The sequence below is a fragment of the Choloepus didactylus genome, chromosome 6, assembly GCF_015220235.1.
Source record: "Choloepus didactylus isolate mChoDid1 chromosome 6, mChoDid1.pri, whole genome shotgun sequence".
NCBI classification, from domain to species: Eukaryota; Metazoa; Chordata; class Mammalia; order Pilosa; family Megalonychidae; genus Choloepus; species Choloepus didactylus.
This window is the reverse complement of record NC_051312.1, coordinates 37,929,226-37,956,914: the sequence shown is the minus strand read 5'-3', so window position 1 is coordinate 37,956,914 and position 27,689 is coordinate 37,929,226. Positions and strand designations below refer to the sequence as shown.

The 27,689-nt window shown below is 36.6% G+C and overlaps 1 pseudogene; it reads right to left on the bottom strand.

Annotated features, from left to right (window-relative positions):
• Positions 1 to 12,914: 12,914 nt before the first annotated feature.
• LOC119536907 overlaps positions 12,915 to 27,689 on the bottom strand; it is a 73,945-nt pseudogene continuing 59,170 nt past the window's right edge.

The following is a 27,689-nucleotide window of genomic DNA, read 5'->3' as shown; positions in this document are numbered from 1 at the left end:
ATCAAGAATGATATGAACATAACTTTCTATCTTGGGGAAAAATACATTAGGATTAAAAAATGAAGTACAGATTTTTATTTTTGTGGTCATGCCTGTATATTCAATCGTGTGTCCTCAAACATACCCTACTCACACACTTATGCCCCTCATCCTTCCTAAAAAGAATGCAGTACTTATATGTGCATGTTAGAGATTCAAGTCATTTCTGCAGTAAGAATTTTTCTAATAATGTAGTTCAACTCTAACTTCAAGGTTCTCATTAATAATAAGAACATTTTAAGACTATTAGGAATTAAATCCTGACTGAAAAATATTACTTTCATTTTTGACCTGCAAATTAATAAAAAACAAAAATAGTTTAGGTTTTTCCCTTTCCCAGTGCATATGTCAATCTTGAAAAAAGGCAATAGATCCCTTGAAGAAGGACTGAAGGACTACTTTCTGTATATACTTGCTATGATGTTTCAAGATCCTTCCTCAAGTGGACTCAACCTCCCCTTAACTCAATAGATGCTAAGACTAAACTGACTACAATCTAGAAATTGGGTTATTTTTCCATTGCAGTGGATAACAACAGCTCTCAATTTATCTTCTTTTCCCTCTGTTCTCTCCTTCCTTTTATTTATTTATTTATTCATTGACTATACAAACCTAGCAACAAACCAATTAGCTGCCAATATATCTTGTCCATGGAAACATCATCATCAACTGGCTTTTCCCCTAGATTCATACAGGTCAAGGCAACCTTACTTTTGCTCTGGACTAGTTGATTAAGGAACTTGTCCACTTTTCCACTGAGTTAAGGGATGTCACTTAAAGCCTGTCATTATGGGATCCTATCATCTCCAAAAAATTAGGGAAACCAATACATGACCAGCATTTCTCCCTGTCAACCCTGGCCTCCAGAGAATAGCTACCACCAAGCTTCTCATCTGTGTTGGTGCCTTCTGCACTGCTATATCCCTTACTGCCAACAGAGGAAGTATCTCTTAGGCCCCTGATACCAAAAGTGTGGCTCACCCCCCAGCAACATTGCCATCATATGAGAGCTTATTAGAAATATACAATTTCATGCTCCTCTGCAGATACACTGTGCCGGTTTGGATATATTATGTCCCCCAAAAGCCATGTTCTTTGATGCAATCTTGTGAGGGCAGACATTAATCTTTTGAGTGTTTCCGTGGAGATGTGACTCAATCAACTGTGGGCAAGACCCTTGATTAAATTATCTCCAAGGAGATGTGGACCCCACCCATTCAGGGTGGGCCTTAATTAAATCACTGGAGTCCTATAAGAAAACTCACAGACACAAGTTGCTCAGAGCAGTGGAAGGAGACTTTTGGAGAGACATTTGCTGATGCTTTGAGATGCTTGGAGATATTTGGAGATGCTAGCCCAGAGTTTGCTTGGAGAAGCTAAGAGAGGGTCCTGAAGCTTAGATGCATAGGAGCTGAAGAAGCTAAGAGACACCCAGGGACATTTTGAAGAAAGCCATTTTGAAACGCAACCCAGGAGCAAAGGAACAGCAGACGCCAGCCATGTGCCTTCCCAGCTGACAGAGGTGTTTTGGATACCATTGGCCTTCCTTCAGGAAAGGTATCCTTTTGTTGATGCCTCAGTGTGGACACTTTTATGGCGTTTGAACTCTAAATTTGTAACCAAATAAACCCTCTTTATAAAAACCAATCCAGTTCTGGTATTTTGCACAATGGCAAGATTAGCAAGCTGGAATATATACTGAATAGGATTTTCATTTTAATAAAATCCCCAGGTAATTTGGATGCACATGAAAGTTTGAGAGCCATTCCTCTAAAAATTTCCTGAGGAAGAATTTCAGATGGAAGTTCTTAAAAGTCTCCTATGATGAATCATTTCTAATAGCTCCTCCTCCTTGAACTTTTGACCCTTCTTCCATTCTCCACCAAAAAGTTTGGCACCTCCAACCTCCACCTCTTTGACTAAACCATTGTCATATTCAGGCTTTAAAGAGCTATCCTGATAAAGATTAGAAGCTGTTCTTGACAGAACACTAAATCCTAAATCATAGCTGTGTCTCCATATCAATAAATGCTCTCCTATCTCACCCCCACCAGTGTTACACCCTCAGTACCCTCCCCTTAGTTCTTGCTGGTAGACGTTAGCCAGGTCCTGATGCTCCATTTCTATGCAAGCTATTTCTTCCTGGAGAAAAGTTTGCATTTCCTGGCTTTGGTTGTATTGAAATGTGACTCTGGTTGTAGGCCTGAGGAGTGGCGGGGATGGATCTTGAGGAAAACAAAACATCGTTTTGTGAGTCACCTACTCCAGATTTAGGAATAGCTGATAAAATACAAGCTACCCAGCTAAATTTGAAATTGAGATAAACAATGAAAATGTATTTTAGTATAAATATGTCCTAAATATTGCTTGTGTTTGTAATTATATTGAAAAGCATTTGTGTTCCATTGTTTTAAAATAAATCTTTCTAATTTTAGAACTAGATTTAGGTTTACAAAAAGATTGTGAAGATAATATGGAGTTCTTATATACACTGCACACTCTCTCATTGTTAACCTCTTGTATTAGTATAGTACATTGGCACAATTAATGAAATAATATTGATACATTTTATTAAATAAAGTCCATGCTTTATTCAGATTTCCTTAATTTTTGTCTATTGTCATTTTTCTGTTCCAGAATCCATTCTGGTATATCACAAGACATTTACTTCATGGCTTTTCATGGCTGTGACAGTTTCTGAGACTTTCCTTATTTTTGAAAATGTTAAAAGTTTTGAGAAGTATTGGTCACGTATTTTGTAGACTGATGTTTCTACCGTTTCTCATGTGATTAGACTGGGATTATGTCTCTGGGGACCAGAGAGGAAAAGTGCCATTTTTATTGCATAATGTCAAGGATATATACCATCAACATGATTTATGGCTGTTGATGTTAACCTTAATCACCTTCCTGGGTAGTGTTTGTCAGGTTCTCTACTATAAAGTCATTCTTTTTCCCCCTTTCCATAAATGTATTATTTGGAAGGAAGTCACCTTGGGCAGCCTGCACTTAAGGAGTGGGGAGTTAAGATTCCCCTCTCTGAGGGCAGAGTGTCTACATGAGTTATTTGAACTTCTTCTGCATGAGACATTTATTTATTCAGTTTATTTATTCAAACACTCATTCATATCAGTATGGACTCATGGATAGTTATTTTATACTTTGGTTTGTTATCAAATACTACTTTATTTTCTTGCTTAAATTATTCCAGCTTGGCCATTGGGAGCTCTTTCAGTTGGCTGTTGTGTCCCTCTGATATAGCCCAATCATTTTGGATTTTGGATTTGTTTTTTGGGGTGGGGGTGGGGGGTTGCCACTTCTTTACTTTCTGGTACTACAAGATGTTTCAGGATCATGTTGTGTATTTCTTGCCCTAGTCCTAAAGCATCCTGTATTTTTAGTTACTAAATCTGGAAACCCTATGTAGATGAAGTTAGTGCTTGGTCCCCAGAAAAGGAAGGACTAAAAGAAGATTGGAAGGAAGAATTTATGGCTACCAGGAAGGTTCAGGGGAACTGATAGATTTAAAATTCTCAGACTCTTTCTCTATGAGTGTTTTGCTTTTGCCATAGAATTTCTGTTGATGATGTACATTTCAGTGATTTTCAGCAAATTCTGTCCTATGGCTGCAGGAGATGGGTGACTTTTTTAAATCTACCATTGAAGATTTCTGGAGTTCATACCATGCTTTAAGTGGCAGCCAGCTACTGTGAATATAGCTTTCTGTTTTCACCTGGCTACCAATGTGCACACATGTATAATATCGTTTCTGGATTTTGGTATGTGCTCAATAAACATTTGTGAAATAAAACCATTTTCTAGATGCTATGCTTTAAAAGAATAAGAATTATGTCTATTTTTTATGGATGCTCACTGCATCCATAGTGCTGATAGTAAACATGTTCTCAATAAACAGAGATCAATGGTAAATTGATCAATGATCCATCTCCAAACCATACTGTGGAAAATATAATATCTGAGATGTATTATTTACAGAGCTAATACTCATTACTACTTCATCCAAAAGAATACCCAAAAGGTGAATTTTTCTATGAACTTCCTATCCATGAAGTTATCTGCATGTCATAAAAAATTTTATTTTCTTTTTTTGCTAGTGGAGGAATGAAGAAAGAAAAGTTGGCCATGGACACTAAATGGCAGATTTTTCATGCAATATCAAGCAATGAAACTCTATGAAACCATAGTTATAGAAACTATCCAAAGCCAACTTCCTAGAACAAGTGAAACCTACTTTGTGCAGATTGTAGTCATCAGGGCCAGCAGACTAAGTGGATTTCCAGGGGGGTTGGGACATTCCTGGATCTGGGGAAATACCTAAATGCTGATACTGATACTCTCTTGCCATTTCCCTATCCAGTAAGTATGACTGTATCCTTTATCTGTCCAGCAAATATTTATTTTCCTAAATATATTTGTCTGAGGGTTCTTGTCCCAGGAAAAAAAAAAAAAAAAAACAACCCATGGCCTTTATAGTGTTCAACGTAATATTGCATGTGAAAAACCTGTCAATCACTTAAAAATCTCTAATTTTCACCATGATAGCCTTTTGCTTGTCTAACTGGTCACAAGTTTTCAGAGGCCTTTTCTTTTGTGGTTTCTAACTTTCTGTTTGTTGACATCATTAAACACTCTGTGCCCACTGTTGAACCAGGCAATTATTAAAGAAACAAATGTAAAATAATTGAAGTAATATTTGTTAAAACCTAAGTATGTGCTAGGTAAAATGGTGACCTCTGAGATAACAAAAATAAACAGTACAACACCTCCAAATCCAGGAAATGAAGTACTAGGCAAGAATAGAAGAAAAATGGATTCTTATGTCAGATGGTAGAGGAGTATCAAAAATGTATTCACAAACAGAAATAGAAGGATAAGTAAACTATTACCCAGTGGAGAAGAAAGAAAGAAAGGGTATTCTGGGAAGAGAGAATAAACATAAAAAGTTTAGAAAAACGTGAAAGAGCATGGTGAACCTTAGGATTGACAAGTAATGAGATAAAAACACAAAGAGAAGAAAGGGAGAGGTAAAAGATAAAATTGGAAAGTTAATTTTGAGTTGTATCATAAAAGACCTGGGGTGTCATACCGAATATCATGAACTTTATTCTAAACATGAATGCACTCAGATTGAACTCAGCTTTTTGAGGACCTCACTGGTGCCTGTATAGAAGAGGAAGAAATAAAATGTAAAGGGCTACCCTGAGGCAGCTGAAAATCTATTTGGGAAGGCAGGACTTTTGAACATGGGGAAAGGCATAATTCAAAATGGAGCACAACCAAGTGGAAGATCCTGGTCTAGAAAATATATGATCCATGATTACTGTTGTCCCTTTAATCTAATTTCTTCATTTCAGCCAGAGTTATCCAGTTAAAATAAATATCTGATCATTTCAGTCTCTGTTTCCATGGTCCCTTAAATCTCTCAATGATTTTCTAGTACTTATAGAAAAAGAAATTTTGTCTGGTCTTACAAAGCCCTACCCATATGTATATATACAAATGATAGAGCTTTCTCTTGCTTTTTGCATTTCAACTACACTGACTCTTATAGGCCCCCATGCCATAGTATTTCCTTACAGTACAAGGCCTTTGCACAGGCTGTGCTCTATGTCTGGATTGTCCTTCCCATCCTAAACTTCTTAATGCCAAACATTTTACCTCAAGTGGTATCCTCTGGGAAGCCTTCATTGCCACCACCACCACCCCCAACTTGCACAGATGCCCATCATTCAATTTTGTAATATATCGTATAGTTCTTCATATCACCAATTATAATTGCAACTGGGCATTTAATTGGGCAGTGATTTGATAAGTTTGTTACATACTAGACCATAAGCTCCACAGAGGCAGGATCCTTATCTGTTCTTAATCACTATTGTGTAATAAGCTCCTAACTCAGTTCCTCATGTGTAGTCGTGTAATGGTGAATTTTATGTGTCACTTGACTAGATTATAGTGTCCAGCTGTTTTGTCAAAACACTGACCTAGTTGTAACTGTGGAGATATTTTGTGGATGGGATTAGCATCTACAATCATTTGAATTTAAGAAAAGGAGTTTACCCTCAACAATGTGAGTGGGACTTATCCAATCAGTTGGAGGTATTAAAAGCCAGAACTGAGGGTTTGAAGAATGAGAAGGAATTCTGCTTGACGGCTACTCTCTCCACCCCTCCCATACCCAGACTCAAGACTTCCCTCCTCCTGGAATTTCCAGCCTGTGGTCTGCCCTATGAAAATATTGGTTTTGTTGTTCTGGTGGTTCTGTTTTTCTGGAGAACCACAGTTAAAACAATTTGATATAAAATAAAAATCTTAAAAGAATGGTTTTGTCACACTTTACCTCCATATTCTTTCTTTAGATGTTTGGACTGCATGTTTCATGATAAAACCACCCCACCCTCATACCCACCCGTTCCCCTCCCCTGGTTTTATCCTGAAGGGATAAAAGAAATGAGTTAAATTCCCTTACAAGGATGAAAAGCTATGCTTCTTCCCCAGTTTTAGAGATATTAGGAAGAGCTTCCTGAAAAACCATATCTTGCAAACGAGTTAATTATGTTTGTTTGGATTGTGGTGATTCTGTAATTGTAGATTAACTGGTTCCATCTGCTCTGTGATTTTCCAATTAACAGGTAATAGCTTTCGAAAATAAGTTCATTTCTGACATGTGTAGGAATGTACTTAAGACGGTAATTTTTCCCCTTACTGCTCTCTGTTGCAATTGTATTTTTTTTCTTTTCAAATCCTAAGGAAAATGGCACATTCTTCTTCTATGAGTTGAGGCCTTCTAGGACAAATCTTCCTGAAAAGGGTCATAAACTTTTTTCTTTGCAATTGGTGTTCTAGGTTCATTTATTATTTGCTGTTGTTCCTTGTAGTGATTAATGACAGTAATTTTTAAGGCTAGAGGCGTTTTATTATTTTTTTTTAATTTAAAAATTGACTGATTAAGTTTCCTCCAGCTGAGTTTTCATATCATTAGAGATTCCTGACTGCACAATACCTGCTGTAAGTGAACAGGAAGTGGGGCACAAAGGAAGGGGAGCTTTCAAAATTATCTGAAAGTAATATGCAAGTTCATCACTTCCTACTAGAAAAATGATCTTGAATGTCTCAGTACTTAGCTGTAGATGTTAATGAAGCACTTCAAATTTTTTGAGTATCACTTCTTTTTCCTCCTTTTCATATGAACCATCATCAAAGTCAATCTATTTTCAGAACCTCCGGGTTATCCATTTATATTATTTTTGCTAAAGAATGACAAACTTTGGGCTTTGACAGAGAAACTGGTCAGTGGTGAAAAATTGCAGCAGATCAGTGTCCCCTTTGAAAACAATGGAGTTAAAGGATTAGAACTCAGGTTATAGAATGATTTTGACATATTCATTTATTTATTCTTTCAATAAATACTTTTTAAACATTTACTATGTGCCAGAAATGATTCTAAGATTCTTGCATACCTCAGTGAATAATTCAAAGATATCTTTGCCCTTATAAAGCTTACAGTTCAGGGCAGATAAGAAAAAGAATGCATGAAATAAATGAATAAATTAGAAATTTCCACTTCAAGTCATGATTGAGTAACAGGAACTGAATTTATTTTACCACTGAAAACAACTAGTAAACCAGGTAAAATATATGAAAGAAAGATTTTCACACATTGGACCACAGGCAGAACAAAACTGTATCTGAGAGAACATTAACAAATAAAGTCTTGTGATTGTTCCAGCTAATTGCATGGAGGAAATTTCTAGGCAACAGTGCAGAGAGGACAAATTCAAACAGAACCCACATGTCTTCCTGCATTTAGGAGTCAGAAAGTGGAGTATGCAGAGGACAATATGGCTAGAGCTTGTGAGAAAGAACATTGGAAATGAGGGAGAGACACACAAAGGAAGCTCCAAAGAGCTGCACAGTGGTATCCTAAAGTTTTGGCTGAATACTGATCTGTATAAGCATGAGAGAAACTACCCAAGGCAGCCAAACAGAGAGCAGTGACCAAACCATTAAAAAGCCTGATGTGGCTACAAATACTTCATGCTCCCTCTAGCCACAGTGGAAAGACTTTTTAGTACATGGGGCACTGGGTAGAGAACGCAGAAGGTTGTCACCTTCATACTAAGGCTACATAAGTCCTGGAATGAAACTTGCTCTGCACCTGCTTTAATAAAAGCAAGACTTACAAACATAAAATTGATTCCAAGTAATTTAATTGTGTGTCAGGACAGAAGTCCAATTCTATTTAAAGGAATATAAATAAAGCCAGAATCTAATTACATAAAATTCACAATGTCTAGCATCCAAGTAAAAATAATCAGACATCCAAATAAGTAGGAAATTTCGACCCTTAACAAGGAGAAAAGTTGATCAATAGAAAAAGCTAGAAATGATAAAGATGACTGAATTTGCAGACAAATAGATCTCTACCTTGAAAGCAGTGATCAGAATTTTTCAGATCCCTCTCTAGCAATGAAAGGGTGCTCACATCATTATTTTGGAAGTTACAAATAATCTAGAGTATAAGCCCACTTCCAGAATTTCAAATTTTCATAAAAAGAGCAGAAGGAGTAGCTTTAGTGCAGACTAGAAGAGTGACAATAACATCATAAACAGCACTAGAAACTGCAGAGTGGAGTGTGAGGCGTTTTGTTTGTTGAATCCAGAAGCTGGTTCCACAGGATGGACCTCCTCTGTCCCTGAATCTTACTAGAGAACCTATCTGTGAGCCCACAGATTCTATTTCCCATGCAGGAAATGGCAGGTCTGCCATGTGTGTAGACTTTAGGCTGCCAAGGAGGAGAACAGTTTTGGATCTATTTTCCAGGCCTGGATTGGGCCTTCACTCTGCCTTCTTCAGATAATAATGGGCTTCCTAAGAGGAGGAGCCATTAGCTTTCCATATTACTGCTGCAATGCTAGTTGTAACTTCTGTTAGGAGATTGTAGATTCCCCAACACTGCCACTTTCTGGCATTAAAGAATGGGGTCGTATATTCATTTAAACATGGCCATCCTTGCCAGCCTAACTCTCCACCAATGATGAAATCTCCCACTGAATGAGTGACAACAGGCTTAGTTAGTTCAGTCACCCATATAAACATTCTAATACTACCTGCCAACAGCAGCTGCAATCTTCCTAGACTTTTGCTCTAACTCTGCACTCTTGACACAATGCTGACACCAAATGCAGGATTAAAAACATTATTTTAGTAGATGATTAATGACATTGGGTTTGAAGCTTCAGGCTACACAATGGATCTTGCAACTTTGAACAACTAAGAAGTGGAGAACTAGTAAGTGTAGCACTTAAGCTGTTAAATTTCTAAGTCAAGTGCACACTTTGGTAAACGCAATCTCTGAAGCCAAGTTTTTTATTAGAGTTGAGTGGTGCAGTCAGAAGGCAGTTTGCAATTGATGCTGTCAAAAGTAGAATATAAAAAATGAAAAATTAAAGTACAAATATTTTAGCAATTTATATACAATTCTGTGAAGCATTAATTTCCATTTTTGTGATCTCTATAGGAGTAATATATATCCATACAATGAGGCAAAATATGTTTATGTGAAAAATTTTAGTGCTAAAACAGCAAGCCTTTCCCCTCAAAATAGGATAATTATACATCATACTGTGGGAGCAGTTTTACATTCATGTGGTCAGTGGAGTCAGGGTCATTACCGGATTGACTTTCCTTTAAACAATTCTCCTGTCACACTAGGAATAATCAGGTGCATGGTGGTAGGTGAAGGGCAGCCCACAGTGTCCCCACTGTAGTTTATTACTTGGAGGATAATAAAAGTAAGAATTGAACACTGACAGTTACTTTCTATGTAAAAACCAAAGCCTAGTCTTACAACATGTTTTCGATGATTTTATTACTAGCACCTGACATGCTACTTTACTAACTTTTCTTAGTATCCTATAATATATGCAGTAGATATACTTTTGAATATAACATTCTTCAATAAAAGATTAGCTCTCTGTGTTGTTACAAAGTCATTTATTATAAAGCTTTGTGTAGAGCTATAGAAATTAGGAAAATGTAGTTCTGGTATGAGAAAAGATACACCAATGCATTAAAGAGAGAGACAACAAACAAACCAGTGCACATGTGAACATTTGAATTATTACAAAGACGGGTTGTAGAACCATGGAGGAAAGGACTATTCTTTCAATAAATGGCACAGATACCCACATGTGAAAAAAAGAGAAAAGAACTGCAGTTTGTGTTTTTGTTGATTCCTTCCAAACACTACACATAACATGATATTCCAGTTGGATTATAGATATGTATGTATATACTCACAATGCCTGGCATCCAAGTATAAATAATCAGGCATCCAAATAAGTGGGAATATTTGACCCTTAACCAGGAGAAATGTCAATCAATAGAAACAGACCTGTATGTGGCAAAGGTAATGCAATTTGAAGACAAGGATATTAAAAGAGCAATTATAAATATGTTGCATTAGTTCAAAAAGGTAGAGTAAAACATTAACATGATGAGGAGAGAAATGGGAGATTATAAAAGAAGGATCTACATGAAACTTCTGAAATTGAAAAAATAAATATCTGAAAAGAAAAATATACACAGATTGGATACTGAAGAAGAAAAGATAATGAACTTGAAAACCTAGCAATAAAAATTATCCAAAATGAATCACAGTTTTAAAATAAAAGACTAAAAACTTTTTTGCTCAAAGATAATAGTGCAAACTTTTCAAAAATAATATAGAAAAATATCTTTATGACTCTGGGTTAGGAAAAGTGGTCTCACTGGAATCAAAAAATTCTTGGAGTTGAAGTAATAAAAGATGTTGATGGGAAGAGAGAAGGTGTGGTTAGACAACATGAGTCATAAAATTGAGATTATAAACGAGCTACATAATTACAAGTTCTAGATTACGACCATGGAATTGAGTGGCTGAGATAGGAGGGAGAAATGATCATTGACAGAGAGTTCAAAGACCAGGCCAGGGTGGCAGAATGATAATCTACCTATATATTGAAATTATTAAGAAGAGTTGTTGACCAGTGTAAGGTTTTAGTCTGTGTAAATGGTGAATGGTGGTGTCATTGTCTCAGCAGGGAAAAGCTGCATTCATCTTTTCTTCAGGTCCTTATTTTTTCCCTTCATTTGTCTATAGCACGTCCAAACTCCACAACCAATCTTTAGTCTCATCTCCCTAATGAGAGCTTCCCTGACTATCCCTGCCTAGAAAAATGCCCCCTTATCCAAAACCTTGTCATATGCATCAGCTGTACTGTGCATTTTGTACTTGGAGGAGAGCTGCTTACCAATCAGGAGCATACGCATTACACAGTAATGTTAGTGGGAAATAAATTTCTCTTAAAATGTTGGGCTTTTTATTTGCTACAGCAGCAACACTATCTAATACATGCTTTTTTCTCCTCTCTGTCTTAAAATGCACCAACTTTAATCTTAGGTCATCAGACACGTCACCTACTAGCCCTCATTTTTCCTATCATCTATTTACCACCAAATCACTCTCTCCAATTTCTCAGTGATGTTAGTTTCCGGTTCACTGGTTCACTATCACTTTTCCCACATTAAATAATGAAAGAGCATTGTTTTGGCAACACCGTGTGCTCTTCATTGTTGGAACATCTCTAGGGCCATCAGCTAAATTAGAATAGGAATTGCTATTGGGCTCTAAAAGAAAATGACCAACTATTTAATAGATTCCATGTTCCAGTCAGAGTGGAGGTTTACATCTCTTCTGTCTTTAAACAACTCTAAGATTTCACAAACACACACAACATACACACACACACACACACACACAATAAACTGAGGCACAGAGTTATGTGACTTACTTCTGGTTTTTGTTGTGAGTTAATAATTAATAGAAATAGGTGTCAGATCCATTTTTTTTTTTTTTTCTGACTTCAAAGCGGTGCTCCTTTCAAAGAAAACATCTTCCTCCTTAAGAAAACGTAAAAGATGGCACAATCATTGAAACTGACAATCTCATGGACCCAAAGTAGAAGTTTAAGATCTGGTTTAAAGGAGTATGTTGGAATTAGAAATTTCAGTTTTCTGCTTTCTCCAGAGAACTCAGCTAACAAACAAATGCCATTAGGTGTGAGCCAGCTGTGCAAATACCACACACACGTATTGTCATTAAGATAATCATGATGGCACTTGCCAAATTGTGAACTTAATGAGCTGATGTGAAACGCATTATGTATTCTCTACAGCTACTTATGGTGCATTTATGGAAACTTGCCTTTGCCTACCAGCTTTACAATGCCCAACGAATCATGCAACTATTTGGGATTAGCTTTTTCCAGTGCCTCTCAAAGAAGCATATTCCAAGTGAGTGAAGAAGCCTATCTCTTACTGAGAAGGAAGAGAAGAAAAACAAAATGAGGATACTCTAGAGAGGAAGATACAAAAAACAATCACTCCTCAATAGGATCGTTAAGTACAGTGTAAGTTTAAGATTGGGTTGTTTGGCCCAAATTTTCTCAGTATTATAGACAGCAATTTATCCATTTTCATAATAAAGTTATTGCAAAATTACTAATAACTCAAGGATATATTTGTATTTTAAAAAATTAAGCTTTATATTTTGATATATTTGCAGACTCGCATGCAGTTTTGTTTAGTTTTGTTTTAGAACATGTTATATTTTAATCCTTTCTTTACAGGGTAGTTAAATCACTTTAGATTACAAAAACTGTAGAAAGTTAGTAACTGCCACAGGTGGACACCAGGCAGTGGTGCGTGTCAATTTTCCATAGTCATGCTTTGAGGACCACCCCCTCCCCCAAACACACACACACACACACACACACACACACACACTTGCTGGAATCAGTTGCAGCAGGTTTTAGTCCAATCATTGCTTTTTCCCATATTTCTTTGTAAACTCTTCAGCCTTCTTACAGAATTTTCTGTGGTCCTTAGAGTATTCTTCAGCTAGGTCAGCTCAAAGAGGGTGCTGGGGCTGGGGTCATTCACCAGTGCATTGAGGGTCTGGGTTACTTGGTTGGTTCTGAAGGCTGGCTTCAAGTTTTCAGCACTAATTACTGGCCAACAGACCTGCCCCTTTTTATCAATGTTTGGGTGGTGGATATTTGTTTTAAGTGTGATCTTCTGTGGTTTGAATGGGGACTCAGATCTTTGTTTTAAATGTGATCTTTGATGGTTTGAACGGAAAGTTGATTTTGATTCTGAAGACCCCCTTATCATATGGAGAGTTGTTAGGAACAATAAGCCCTTGCAAAGTCAATAAATCAGCTTCATCAACATGCATTTTACAAAAGTTTTTCATTCCACATTTGTGGATTTCTTCAAATTCCTTCATCTTGGATCTGGTGCTGGGCTTCCCTGGTCACATGCAGTTTTAAGAAAGAATGTGGACAAATTTCATGAAACTTTTGCTCAGGTTCTTCCAAAGGTCACACAGTTTCACAACCAGGATATTGACATTACTATAATCCACCAACTCTATTCAGATTTCCCATTTTGCTTGCACTTATTTGTGTGCCTATATTTAGTTCTATGCAATTTTATCACACGTAGTTTCATGTATCAATCACCACAGTCAAGATATTGAACAATTTTATCACCACAAGGATCCTTCACATTGCCTTTTATGTTCATACCGACTTGCTTTCTATACCTCTTCCCCTTTCCTGAGCCCTGTTAACCATTCATCTGTTCTCCATCTCTATGATTTTATCCTTTCAAGAATGTTACACAAATGGAATCAGCCAGGATGTAAATTTTGCAATGTTTTTCTTTTTTTTTTTTTTCCCCACTTAGCATAATTCCCTGGAGATTCATCCAAGTTGTTGCATGTATCAATAGTTTGTTCCTTTTATTGTTGAATGGTATTCCATATGATGGATGTGTTTTGTTCATAAACCATATGTGAGGTATGGTGAGGCCAGACATGGGTCAAAAGAGAGAGATTGGAATAGTTTGAAAGACTTATTGTACTACAGTTCCATGAGCAGAATGTATTGTGTCACACCATATAGAGAAAATGCTGGGGTTGGTCACAAGGTAGAGAGAGAAAGTGTCTTCATTGTGGTTTCTATGAAAAGCAGTATGGATGGGGTAGAGCACACCAGGGAGGGAATGGCTGGCTATATTTGAGAGTGGTGTCCCAGGAACTGGGATTGGAATATTCTAGGACCAACAGATGTATAGGTGGGGCTTGGCCACCTGGGGACACTTATAGATGTTAAAGCATCAATTTATAGAAGCTAAAAAATGTGGTTAATACAGGAATAAATAAACCACTGTTTATTTAATTGTTAAGTCACTGAAGGACATCTGTATTGTCTCCAGTTTTGTGCTATTAAGAATAAAGCTACTATGAACATTGGCATACTGTTTTTTTTGTTGTTGTTGTTTTTGTTTTTTTTGTGTGTGAATATAAATTTTCATTTCTGTGGGATAAATGCCCAGAAGTATAATTGCTGAGTTGTATGGTAATTTCATGTTTAGTTTTATAACAAACTAACAAACTGTTTTCCACAGTGACATACTGCTTCTAAATGAATAAAAATTGTGTTTATTGGGCACTTACCATGTCAGTTGTTTAATTCATTTATTAGTGCATGCATTCATTCAACAAATATTTATTGATCACCTATTATGGTAATGACACTGTTCAAGAATTGGGTATAGAGGGATGAACAAGAATTTCCCTGCCTACATCTGGTGTAGGTAGAAAATAACAATAAATATTCAAACAAAATGATAATTTTAGATGGTGCTGAGGGCAATGGCACCAATAGTGAAGATAATGGTATGGAATCTGATAGGAGAGGGGCACTTTAGCTAAGGTGGTCAGGGACAGCTTCTCAAAAGTTGTGACATTTACATTGAAAACTGCTTGATAAGGTGGAAGCAGCCCTGCACAGACCTGGGGAAAGAGGATTTCAAGAGGAGGGAATGGCAATTGCCAAGGCTCTGGGATAAGAGATTTACAAATTTGTAGATCAGAAAGTTTTGAGTATGGCTGGAGACCACTGAATGAGGGAGACAGATGAGTAGGGTTGAAGAAACAGATGTGTCTCATTACATAATACCTTTCAGGTCTTCATAAGATGTAGGGATGTTATTCTATTTGTCATTTGAAGTATTAGGGGCTGTCTTACTTTGCCAGGGCTGCTATGAAACATATCACACCCTGGTTGGCTTTAGCAAAAGGAATTTATTGTCTCATGGCTTTAGAGGCTTTAAGTCCAAAATCAAAGTCTCGACTGGCCATGCTTTCTCCTGGAGTCTGAGCAATGTGGTGCCGGCTTGCTGCAATCCCTGGGGTCTCTTGGCCTGCAGCTCTCCCTCCATCACATGGCAATCTGCTTCATACTCTGGCTTCTTCTGACTTCTGGCTGCTACTGGCTGACTGCATTTGAATTTCTTCTGCCTTATAAGGACAGCAGGCATTTGGATTAAGGCCCACTCTGATTCAATTTGGCCTCATCTAAATAGGATCTTCAAAGAGACTATTCACAAATGAGTTCACACCTTAGCTAATAACAGCATCTTCCAAAGTCCTATTTACAAATGGTTTCACAGCCACATGAATGCAGTTTAAGGCTTGAACATGTCTTTTAGGGGGACATGATGCAATCCTCAGCCAAGGCTTTCACACAAAGGAAGGATAGGATTGAATTTATGTTCATAAAAGTTTCTTCCATAGCTTGTGGAGAATGGGCAATGTGGGGTATACAATGAGGGTTCAATCAGGAAAATATAAGCCACATTATTTTACTTGAGGCTATTCCAGGTGGAGTCCAAGCCATCCAGTGAGCTTAAGAATATTTAGATAGAAGGGGACCAATGAGAGTCAGTGCTCAAATCCCCATCAACTCTTCTATTACCTGATAGAAAAGGCCATGTCCCTAGATGCAATTTGGCTTTAATAAGACAATTATGGGCTTTGAAGTTAAATGCTTTTGGGTTCAAATCCTGACTCTACCACTGGCAAGTAGCCTCAGACAAGTTATTTAATCTTTGTGGAACACCAGTTTCCTCATCTATAAATAAAATATCAAACCTCACACAATTGTTAAGAAGTAAATAAAATAATGTGAGTAGGTGCTTGCCCACAGTACCTGGTCCTATGGCTCAGGTTTGCCTTAAACAAATATTGGCTCAGAAAGCTCCTCTTAACATTTCTCAACACAAGACCCCCTCCTCAAGTAGCTAAGATTATGAAATCCTATATTAGCTATGTATTTAAAAAGTGATAACTAATAACCCAAAACATTAGTTATCTAAATAGAGGCCAGAATTTGACCTCAAATTCCTATCAGTAACCCACTCCCCAAACAAATGAACAAGCAAACAAAAGTGTGAATTCCCTGGTGATTTAAAATTCTTTGGACTTTTGGGCAAAGGTAGAAACCAACTGCCAATTGCACATCTGCGATTACTATGATCAGTGCTAATTTGCTATAAACCAGGTTTGATTATTGTTGTTTATCTAAAAACAACATATGCAAAGGGATCTCTGTTTGAAAACATCTCTATGGTCTTGGCGGGAGAGGAATTAGGAACAGATTTCAAGATAAACAAAAATACTCTCCTGTCCTCATTCACTCATAAACAGAAAAAAATCTATATAAAGGGAAAGTGCCACAGCGTTTCCATTGAAAAGAGATGTGATTCAAATGTTTCAAATTCCTAGATACACTTTGTATATCCCTGGATGGACAATGAAGTGCATTGAAATTACAGGCATTTTTCTAAGAGATTCAGGTAGAAAAAACTGTGAAACTTTTTTCTGAAACTTTCTCAAATTTGTTCTTATGCATCCTTATCTGCCTAGAATGCAAAAGGAATGGTCACCTCAAACTAAGGCAAGAAAAGAAGTGATATGTAGCAATGTGGTCAAAACTGAGCAGTAACAGATAAGGATTAAATGGAGCTATCTGTAAAATCATTTGCAAAGTCACTAAGAAATGGTCACTTGGTACCTTTTGGAAGGGCTGAAGATCTGCCAAGACAATCAGTTTATTAAGGGAGTAGAGGAAGCTCATTATTTTTATTTCTAGTTTCTTTCTACTTAGATTATTCCCATGAGTTCCTATCTTCTCACTGGTGTCAAATCCCAAAACTTAAAGGAAAAGGGCTGAAGTAACCATCACCTCCCCCACTCTTTGTACCCTCACCAGCATAGTAAGCCAGCAAATGTGGATTGATAACCAAAATCCTCCTGAAACCACGAAACTATTGATAGTTATGGACAGCATCAGATTGTCAGTATTTGAAATTTAAAAGTCCGATGGGGAAAATGGATTCCAAACTCTCTTAAAATTGTTAAATTACCACTTTAAAATAACCATTCATCTTAGAATCTTTTGCAGTCTTTATATTTTTCATACTTTGCATGGAAAGAGTGTCAGGCGCAGTGCCTAAATTTCATCATTTAAGTGCTTCATGCTTCCTTTTATCCTTCTTAAAAAAAATCAATGTATATTTTGTGGTGATGACTTTAATATAGAGAAATCAAACTGCATATGGAGCTGTCGTATTCAGCATTTATCTCCCTAAGTTACATGATCCTGTCAGAGAAATTGCCTGTATTTCCAAACTACAACCAAATCACCTGACTTCTAGTTTAATTGGTACATGCATCTTTTGGGTTGTTTGAAAATAATCAGTAAATGATTTGCAATGGTTTTAGTAGAAATCATCAGAAGTGCTACTTTGGGCATTGGCCTCCAAAAAGTATAATTTAGAAAGAATCACCCGTGACCTTTTCCTTTTTTTCTTTTTTTTTTAAAGAATTAGATGTCCTGTTAATAAGGTTGAGATGTGTCATAAATTGAGTTTTGAAATAGTCATTTTAAAGTATCATTTAATAACTCATGGAGCTATAAAGGGATAGTAATTGGGGAAAGCTTAAATACAATATCTCATATCCAAATAAAATTAAAATGGATAGTATAGTTAATTAAAATTGATCAAATCATAGAAAAAATAAAAAGAGTATAATATCTGGGAAGAAAAATTTTGAAACAACAAACTAAATTATACAAAGAAAAGATTGATACATTCTATTTATACTAGTAAATTATATCTATAAAAATAATAATAGAAAAGCAAACATGTTCAAGCAGTTCAAGATATTTAAGAATATAATTAGAACAATTAACACTGTCTACAGTAGCACAGCCATATGGTACTTTACTTTTGAGGTCACATATTTATAGATTCCTTTTTATAACACATATAACTTTATAATACAAAAGAAATTTATTTTAGTTACATAATACAAAAAATGTAATTGATATTTAAAATAAAGAAGATCATTAGAATAGACTCAGATCTTAAACTTATGATTATCTTTTTCTTGTAAAATAATTTTGCTGAACTTTTCTTGACCTCTTAAAACCCCAAGATTTGCTTTGAGATTTGAGTGATGATTAAGAAAGGCTCATATTGTAACTGCCATTTCCCCTACTTTAATGACAGGAGAAGATAGATTAGACACTTAGGAGAGAATTCTTATACAAATAGTGTGGGCATTTGCAGACAAACAAAATTTGGCATCAACTTGAAACCATAGACCTTTGACAACATTTAAATCATGTTTTACACTGAGTCCAAGAGAAACATTTATGTGAGACATTAAAAAAGTCAACATTTCACAATTATGGAATTTGTTTCTTCTTCAGAGTAGTTATTGATACTTGTGATTTCAAGGAGTCTATAAAAAATGTTTTTTATCTACATTTGAATACTAATTAAGGCAGACGACATTTTAGATAAGAAAGAAGAAAAATCCTACTCTGAGTGATCTGTATGGTTTTGATTAGATTTGTGAGTTTTTTTTTACTTTAAGACCAAGTGTTATTATGTTTTATTGTAGTGAATTAGAGCACAGTAGGGACTCTTTCACACCATCATGCTGCTTCAGCATCTCTGAAGGATTCTGCATTGTCATGACATCTCAGCATCTTATACCTGACCATCAGGTCCCTCAGTGACCACTCTGGACACCTGCTTATGCAAAATGAACAGCTTCTCTCTACTCTTCTTATGTCCGACTTGCATGGGGCCCCTGCAAAAGTCAAATAAAACTCCCCAATCCCTACTTTTGCTTGAAGAACTGCTACAGCTCCACCTATATGACACTATACAGGCATAGATGCCACCTCCGTCTTTTGCTCCCTGACTGCTTGGTTGAGCCTCCAGTTTTGATGTGTTTCACCAAGTGGCAGCCAAGCAAGGGGTTCCAGCCACTCCTCTCTGTTCTAGGACTTGTGGGGACTAATAAACTTTTTATTCATACATTTGTGCTATCATTCATCCTTGCCACACCTATATATGTAAAGATCCTTACAATGCATATATATATATAATTAATTAAAATAAACATATATGCTTGCATGCATATATTCATATATTTAAGATCTTTGTAAAACAAATAATTATTGAAAACTAAAGCATTGAATTCAATGATGCAAGTACCTTTTTTAAAAAAAGCATCCCCTACTAAATAGAAAAGCTCTGCTACATTCCTGTGGATATAGTGACCTTTAAGATAAAGTCCCTGACTTCATTGGAGTTAATTATCATTTGGTAGACAGGAAGCAACTACAAAGATTTCCTTCAATTCTGTCTTTTGCAATTTAATATGATATTATTCTTTATAATCATATTTTTATTGTATAATATAATATATATATACCAACATAGAAGTAATAATTTCCTTATTGCATTTTAACAAGTAGTTAGCAAATTCCAAAGAATATTATGGGTTACAGTTCCACAGTTTCAGTTATTTCCTTTTTATGAAATATAACATATATACAAAAAGATAATATCTTTCAAAGGATTATTTAATAAGTAGTTATATAGGAAATTTCCAAAGTTGTTGTGAGTTATGATACCATAGTTTCAGTTATTTCCTTATAGGAATATAATATATAAGATATTAAAAGCATAATATTTTTCTTATGACCATCTGATCTATAATAGTCAGCAACATTCAGGGTACTCCTGTAAATCTCTACTTTCTTCTTTTTACTATATAGATTTTGATGCCTCGAAAGAAATGTGTTAACAATAAAAATAATAACCAAGCAACAATAAAATGGCATATATTGAACACAGGTTCTGTGAGAAACTTAACATGTGGGTTATATCATCTCATCATCTCAATAATCTTATGACAGAAGAGCTACATGTATCCCCATTTTACAGACAAGGACACAGAGGCAGAGATAGATTGACTAACAAATAGTGGAACAGGGACTTGAACCAAGAGCTGAATGATGCCAAAGAATTGATATAGCACCAAGTTCAGCTTCTTGTCAAGGCTTGTAACACTTCATAGTTAAAGGACCATCTTTGGATTAGAAATAATTTGCTCATGTCTCCAACTGCCCCTTCATGCCTGGGTTACTCTGACCAACACACTTGATCTCTCTAGGCCTTGATTTCCTCATCTATAAAGTGAGCATAATATCTCGTTGCAGGAATCTGTGAGAAGTAAAAGAGGTAATATATGTAAAATGCATAGCACAGTGACTGGATAATTGTAAGCACTGGATACATGGTAGTAATTATTACTATTAATTTCTTAAAAATTTTGCAGATACACATCAAGTCAGAGAAAAGAGAATTAACTTGCCCAAGATTAGGTGGTGTCAAAACTTGAACAAGCACCCAGGTCTCTTTGCCAAATGTGGCTGATCTTTCAGGCAGTTATAATTTCCATATGATTAGCAAAATCTTCATATGTATCTACAAACATCTAGAATTTCTTGATTTCCATATCAGGCAGTTTCAAATATTCATATTCTTGTGGTTGATTTCTAACAATTATACAAGTGTCAGCATCTGACTAACATGATAATCTAGGTTTTTGGCTGCTCAGGTGGAGTCTGTCAAATAAGCCAGACCCCTACCCAGGCAATGACCTTTCTGCCACCATGTTTTAATTTCCTAGGCTACTTAAGCAAATACCATGACATGGGTTGGGATAAACAATGGGAATTTATTTTCTCATGGTTTTGAGGCCAGGAAAATGTCCCAATCAAGGCATTATCAAGGCAATGCTTCCCTGAAGACTGTAGCCTTCTGGGGTTGGATGCTGGTAATCTTTGGTTCCTTTGTCCCAAGGAAAAGCACACGGTGGCATCTCCTGGTCTCTGCCTTCTCTTCTGGCTTGCATTGATGTAGCTTGTTGCTACCTGTGGGTTTCTCTGTGTGTCTGAATTTCAGTCTGCTTTATAAAGGACTCTAGTAACAGTATTAAGGCCCATCCTGATTGGACTGGGCTACACACACCTTAGCTGAAGCAGACTCATCAAAACTTCTTCCTTACAATGGGTTCACACATCCACAGAAATGTATTATATTTAAGACCATGATTTTCTGGGGTACATACAGCTTCGTACCACAACACTCCACCCTCTGGACCCTAAAAGACATGTTCTTTCTACATGCAAAATACATTCATTCCATCAAAACATTACAAAAGCCTTAAGTCGTTTCTGTAACAATGCTAAGTACAAAGTCTCATCAAAATCAGTTATACGCATGGTCTATTGCACAATTCTCCTCTGTTTGTGGGCCTGGGTTGGACTGCTCTCCTGTCCTCAATATGAGAAGATGTCTTGGTCCATACCTCAGCTTCCATGGTTCTCCCCTTGAATTGATTTTTAATTTCAATTTGTCTTTTTACTATCTCTTTTAGTCCAGGTTGGCAGTGATTCTGATCATACATATTATGCAAAAAATCCTTGTCAGTTTTGCTTGTAGTTCACAGGGTTCCAATACATCAGATAAAAGAACTTTCCACAAATCCTTCCTGGATAACTGTATTAACAATTCTGAATTCCATGGAAATTTCTGACTGGCTCCATGTTCAGTTAAAGCCTCACATGAAGCACTATTTTCTGGAGGCTCACTTTCCTGAAACTTGGAATTTTAATACCATCAGTTTCTGGTTTCTTTGTGCCCTGGAGTTCAGTTTTCAGCTTATCCTTTTCCCTTCACATTTTACTATAAGCAGCAAGAGAGACAAGGCTGCACTTTCCACATTTAGTTTGGAAATTCGCTCAGCTAAATATCCAAGTTCATCACTCTCAAGTTCTGCCTTCCATTTGATATCAGAACTCAATTTTACCAAGCTCTCTGCCACTTTAAAACAAGTATTGCCTTTTCTCCAGTTTCCAATAACACATTCATCATTTCCTTCTAAGGCCTCATTGGAAGTACTTTAGCATTTATTTCTACCAACAATCTCTTCAAAGCCTTTTCTATGAAGCACCTCACAATTCGTTAAGCCTCTACCCATTGCTTAATTCCAAAGCTGTTTACACATTTTTATTTTTATTTTATTTTTTTTTTGGTATTTGCAATAGCAGCACCCCACTCCTGGTACTGAAATCTGTTTTCATTTCATAGGTTGCCTAAGCAAGTACCATGAAATGGGTTAGGTTAAGCAATGGAAATTTATTTTTTCACAGTTTTGAGGCCAAGAAAATGTCCACATAAAGGCATAATCAAGCTGATGCATTCTCCCTGAAGACTGTGGCATTCTGGGGGTGGCTGCTGGTGATCCTTGGTTCCTCTGTCATATGGCAAGACATTTGGTGACATCTCCTGATCTCTTCTTTCTCTTCTGGTGTCCATTGATGTACCTTTTTGCTCCCTATGGCTTTCTCTCTGTCTCTGTCTGAATTTAATTCAGCTTATGTAAGATGATTATGTAATATGATTAAGACTCATCCTCACTGAGGTGGGTCCCACCTTAACTGAAGTAGCCTTATTAAATGGTCCTACTTACACCCACAGGAATGGATTAAATTTAAGAGCACGATTTTCTGGGATACACAGTTTCAAACACACACACTACCAGGTACCTGCAATTCTCTGCTCATCTCCTGCCTTCCTTCTTATTTTTAATTGGTTCCATTTCAGAGAAAATCTCTTGAACTATTTCAGTGAAGGCCCATGACATGCACCATTATCAGGGGATGCTCTATCTAGGCCGTAGTAGAGAGTAGTGCTTGAATTTTGCTCACCTTGGCAGAAAAAGTCTTAAGGATAGAAAGTACCCAATCATCATTAATCATTCTCATGGTAATCCTCCTTATCCTCCTCTTCAAAGACTAACAGTAAGCATTGTGATTGGTAGAACATGAATAGTGTTCAAACATATTTTAAACTCCATTATCTCCTTTGGTTGTATTAATGAACTTGCACATATCTCTGCTTAGAAGGGAGAAAACTAACCCTCTGAGACTTTAAGGAACTTGGCTGAGGTGATACAACAAAAGATATGGCTAAATCATCAATACATACTGGAGCTGCTTCCAATTTATTGTACTCTACCTTTCTCTCCAATGATGTGCTTTTCTCACCAGGGCACCAAAAAAGCAAGAGTTCATGCTGATAAGGTGGAGTCATCTCCAGAGACATCATTTCCATGCTACAAAAAGAATTTGGTGTAGTAGAAACAGTTAAGATCTTTCCATTCTGCAATCTTCAGGTGAAAAATGTCCCATGGCTCTTGGAACAAAATTAATTAATATATTGTAGATATTTATAAGATGTACATCCACATCTTAATCCAGAGATTTAAGTACACAAAGAATGTAGCATTCTTTGTTTTCTGAAATTCAATGCAATTTCTAATTTGAGCCTCCTTATGCTTCTGTCCCTGTGATTGTGGTCTACTTTTCTGTGTCATGTAAAGAAACATGGCATGTGGCAGGAGGAAAGTGGCTGACTTGATCCTGAATATGTAGTAATCCACTGAGATATCCATATCCTTGGTGGTTAGGTCTCATTGGCTGTCAAAAAGCATCACGATTTCATGTTCTCATGGCCACTTTAGGCCAGCCAGCTCCCTCTGCTATACTTTTGCTTCTCTCAAATACAAGAAAATCATCAAATCATCTTGTTGTTTGTGATATGGTGAACTCCACGAGTGGGATAAGTCCTGATCTGACTAGATAATTCCCAAAACACCTTCTCTCTGGTTTCTTGCCTGGGAAGGAAACATGGGTCCTCCTTTTCTCATATCCCACAGGTGTATTTGAATATTTAATGGCCTCTTTGGAAATGAGGCAGTGGAGTTTAAACCACTATCTCAGAGGCTCACCAGTCTTTGTTTCCTCATGAATCCCTGTCTCACTAACCCCTTTCTAGCATCATCTCTACCATCATGACTTGCCCCATAGCCTGGGGAGTCCTTTTCTAGTACACATTATGGGGAAATTTTACCACTCTTCAGCATATAGTTTCCTAAGTAGTTTATTTAGGATAAGAGTTTTTCACAATTCAAAATTTAGAAAGAGTCTTCTTGCATCTCTACTGTCCACTGTTACATCCCTTTCCAAAGGCAATGAATGCAGAATGGTTCAGCTGCTGCCCATATTGGGAAAGAGGGAGGTAAATGAAGTTAATCAGCACTCCCAGATTTAACTTTTCCAGATGGAACTTTCTGCTATATATATACTTGGAGATGTAAATCTGTACATGAGACAGTGTAAATCTGTACACAGAATCTCAAAACCAAGAGTAAATGACATAGGAGCTATGAATTTTGAAGGGGTGATGTATTTGTAACAGGCTATCTAATAAGAATTTATCAAAATCCAGTGTACTTCTTTTAATTTCCCTTAGTGAAATGGGGGGTGGTGGTGGTGGTGGTGGTATTGCCATTGGTATATCCATTGGAGTCATACTAATTTAGGGTCAAGTCTTAGTTCTGCCACTTAACTAGTTAGATGACCCTTGATAATTTATCTGTTTTGTATGAGATTTATTTTCTTTACTAAATGGTGTTAATGATGACATATATCTTACAACCTTAGGTGGTAGGTAAGGTAATATAAGGAAGTCCCTTATAAGTGTGAAACCCTAAAAATACAGCAAGGCAGCAGATATGGTAGATGTATCACCAGAATTGGAGTCAGAAGAGCTTTGCTTGAATTCTGATTCCATCATGTGTTAGTCGAATGACCTCGTACTTAACCTCTCTCAATTTCTGTTTCATTAGCTATAAAAGCTCATGAAAGTATATGTTTAAGAATAAATGAAATGATAAATATAAATCATCTTACAGTTTTTATGGAGGAAGAGTAAGCATCCAATAAATTTAGGTATTACACTTATTTATCAAGGCAATTTCACTTTGAGTTTCCTCCAAATTCCTTTGTGTCACACATGTGCTTCTTTTTTTGTCTTCTTCTAAATTAAAAATTCTCAGAAAAAGACTAAGTAGCTGCTAGAATACATCTTTTAAAGTTGTAACCAGTGAATCCCTAATACCTTTCAATCTTCAAAACTCTCTTGAAGCTGGATGGCATGTTTAGCTGGGGAACAGTTGTTTCAAGCCCTAGTTCTTGGCACTGAACTGTGGAGTTCAGCTGCATAACTGGGTTTTACATAAAGTGACAGGATTCTGGCCTGTGGTCCTTTCACCTTGTCAGACTCATCTTTTTTTTTTTTTTGCAAAAGTAGGTGAGCTCAGAGAAACAGTTCCTGCACTTGGCAATGCTATGAAATCCTGAGAACAAGGATTTGCCTCCATTCACTGAAATTTCCAAATCACTAAGAACATTTCATTACTCTTGTTAAAAATTTCTCCCCTGTCCTCCAACATAGAACATGGATTAAATTTGGCTGGGTTCCTGGAATTATTCTGTTTTTAAATGTAAATGAAAATACCATTTACTGTCAGTTTTGATAAGCCATTTAGATGCAAAATCTCTCTCTCTCTCAGGCATGACAGCTGTTTTGAGACTTGATGAATCATTTAACAAGGAAGACCAAGGAGAGTTGAATACTCTTTCCTTTCTAATCTTAAAATACGGAGATTATATTCCTTAAAATGGTTCATTTGTGTTTTTTTCATATTAATCTCTATTTTTTATTAATACCAACAATACAATGTGATCATTAATCCTTAGAAAAAGAAATCTTAGAAAAAGAAATCTAGTAATTCTTAGAAAAGGTGTCTATAATGTAACCATTTTGCAGACGTGAGAATAGAATTTCTGTGTGTTTTCATCTATTATTGTTTTCCCTGACTTACTGTGTCTTTATTCATTCATTTAGTCATCGAACCAATATTTATTGGATACAATTTGTGTATCTGTCACAATGATAATAAAAACCCAATTCCTGTCTTCTTGAAGCTATAATGGCCTAGTGGGTGTTTCGGATCTCAAGGAATTACAGTAGTCATCTATTAGTTTTTAATCAATAACTTAATGTGGAAATCAGTGAGATATCATAGGGACTTCACTAAGGAGTTTACATTCTACATCAGTAATTCATTTATGCCTTAGGATCACCTAGAAGGCTTGTTAAAACACAGATTTCTGGGTCCCATGCCCAAAGTTTCCCATTTAACAAGTATGGATTGTAACTACAGAATTTGCATTCCTAACAAACTCCCAGGTGATAATGATGTTGCTGGTCAGGGTATCTTGAAAACAAGTGCTCTAAACCATTCTAATAAGTATATAAACATTAAGGTAGTATCAGCAATGAAAAGGAAGAAGAACATATATTGACACACTGCTCTGAAACACTTTGTTCTCACAGCAATTCTTCTAAATAGGTATTTTTGGCCTGTTTTGGAGGTGTGCAAAATAGAGGCCCAGACATGTTATGAAATATTCTCAAAGCTACTTAGTAAGAGATAAAGCTGGAATTCAAAGGGAGATAAGTGGAATTCTAAGGCTGGGTTTGAAAATTCAAATACTTTCTATAGAAATGCATTTAATGTACTTTAAGAAGTCATTTGAATGATAAATACCTACTTGTGCTATTTTGAAATTGTTATGTACCCCAGGGAAGACTATGTTCTTTTAATCCACTCTTGTGAATGCAGACTTATTGTTCATAGGATCTTTTGATTAGCTTGCTTCCATGGAGATGTGACCCACCCAATTGTGGGTAGGGCATTTTGATTAGATTATTTACATGGAGATATGACCCCACCCATTCAAAGTGGGTCTTAATTAGTTCACTGGAGACCTTAAGAGAGCCAACACAGACCCAGACACTGAGATAGAAATGCCCTGGGAGAAACAAGCATAAGTACCCAGAGGAGCTAAGACAGAAGCACAAAGACATTGTGGGGAAAGCCATTTTCAAATGGGAGCCGAGGAGAGAAGGACCAGCAGACATCATCATGTGCCTTCCAATGTGACAGAGGAACCCCAGATTCCACAACCTTTCTTCAGTAAAGGTATCCTCTTGATGTTGCCTTAGTTTGGACACTTTTATGACCTAAGAACTGAAAATTTGTAACCTACTGAACCCCCTTTATACCTTGAAAGGTATTTGCTGTAAAAGTGAGGGCTTTGATGGGAAAGGAATGAGACCCTGAATATTAGAATGGGGACATTTGGGTTGATAATAATAATGGTGGGGACATTGGAACGCTAGATTGTGTTGAGTCTTTGCCACATAAACATGTAATGGTTTGTCCTGAGGAATCAGCTACCCATTCTCTAATCCACCCTGAGAAATTAATCATCCAACCTCTACCTGAAGAGATTAACCTCCCTGTGCCTCATAAATCTGTAATCAACTCCCAAAAGGAAACAGCCCTCACAACTTCCTGAATAGATTAATCTGTTTCACCAGATCCTGAAAATTG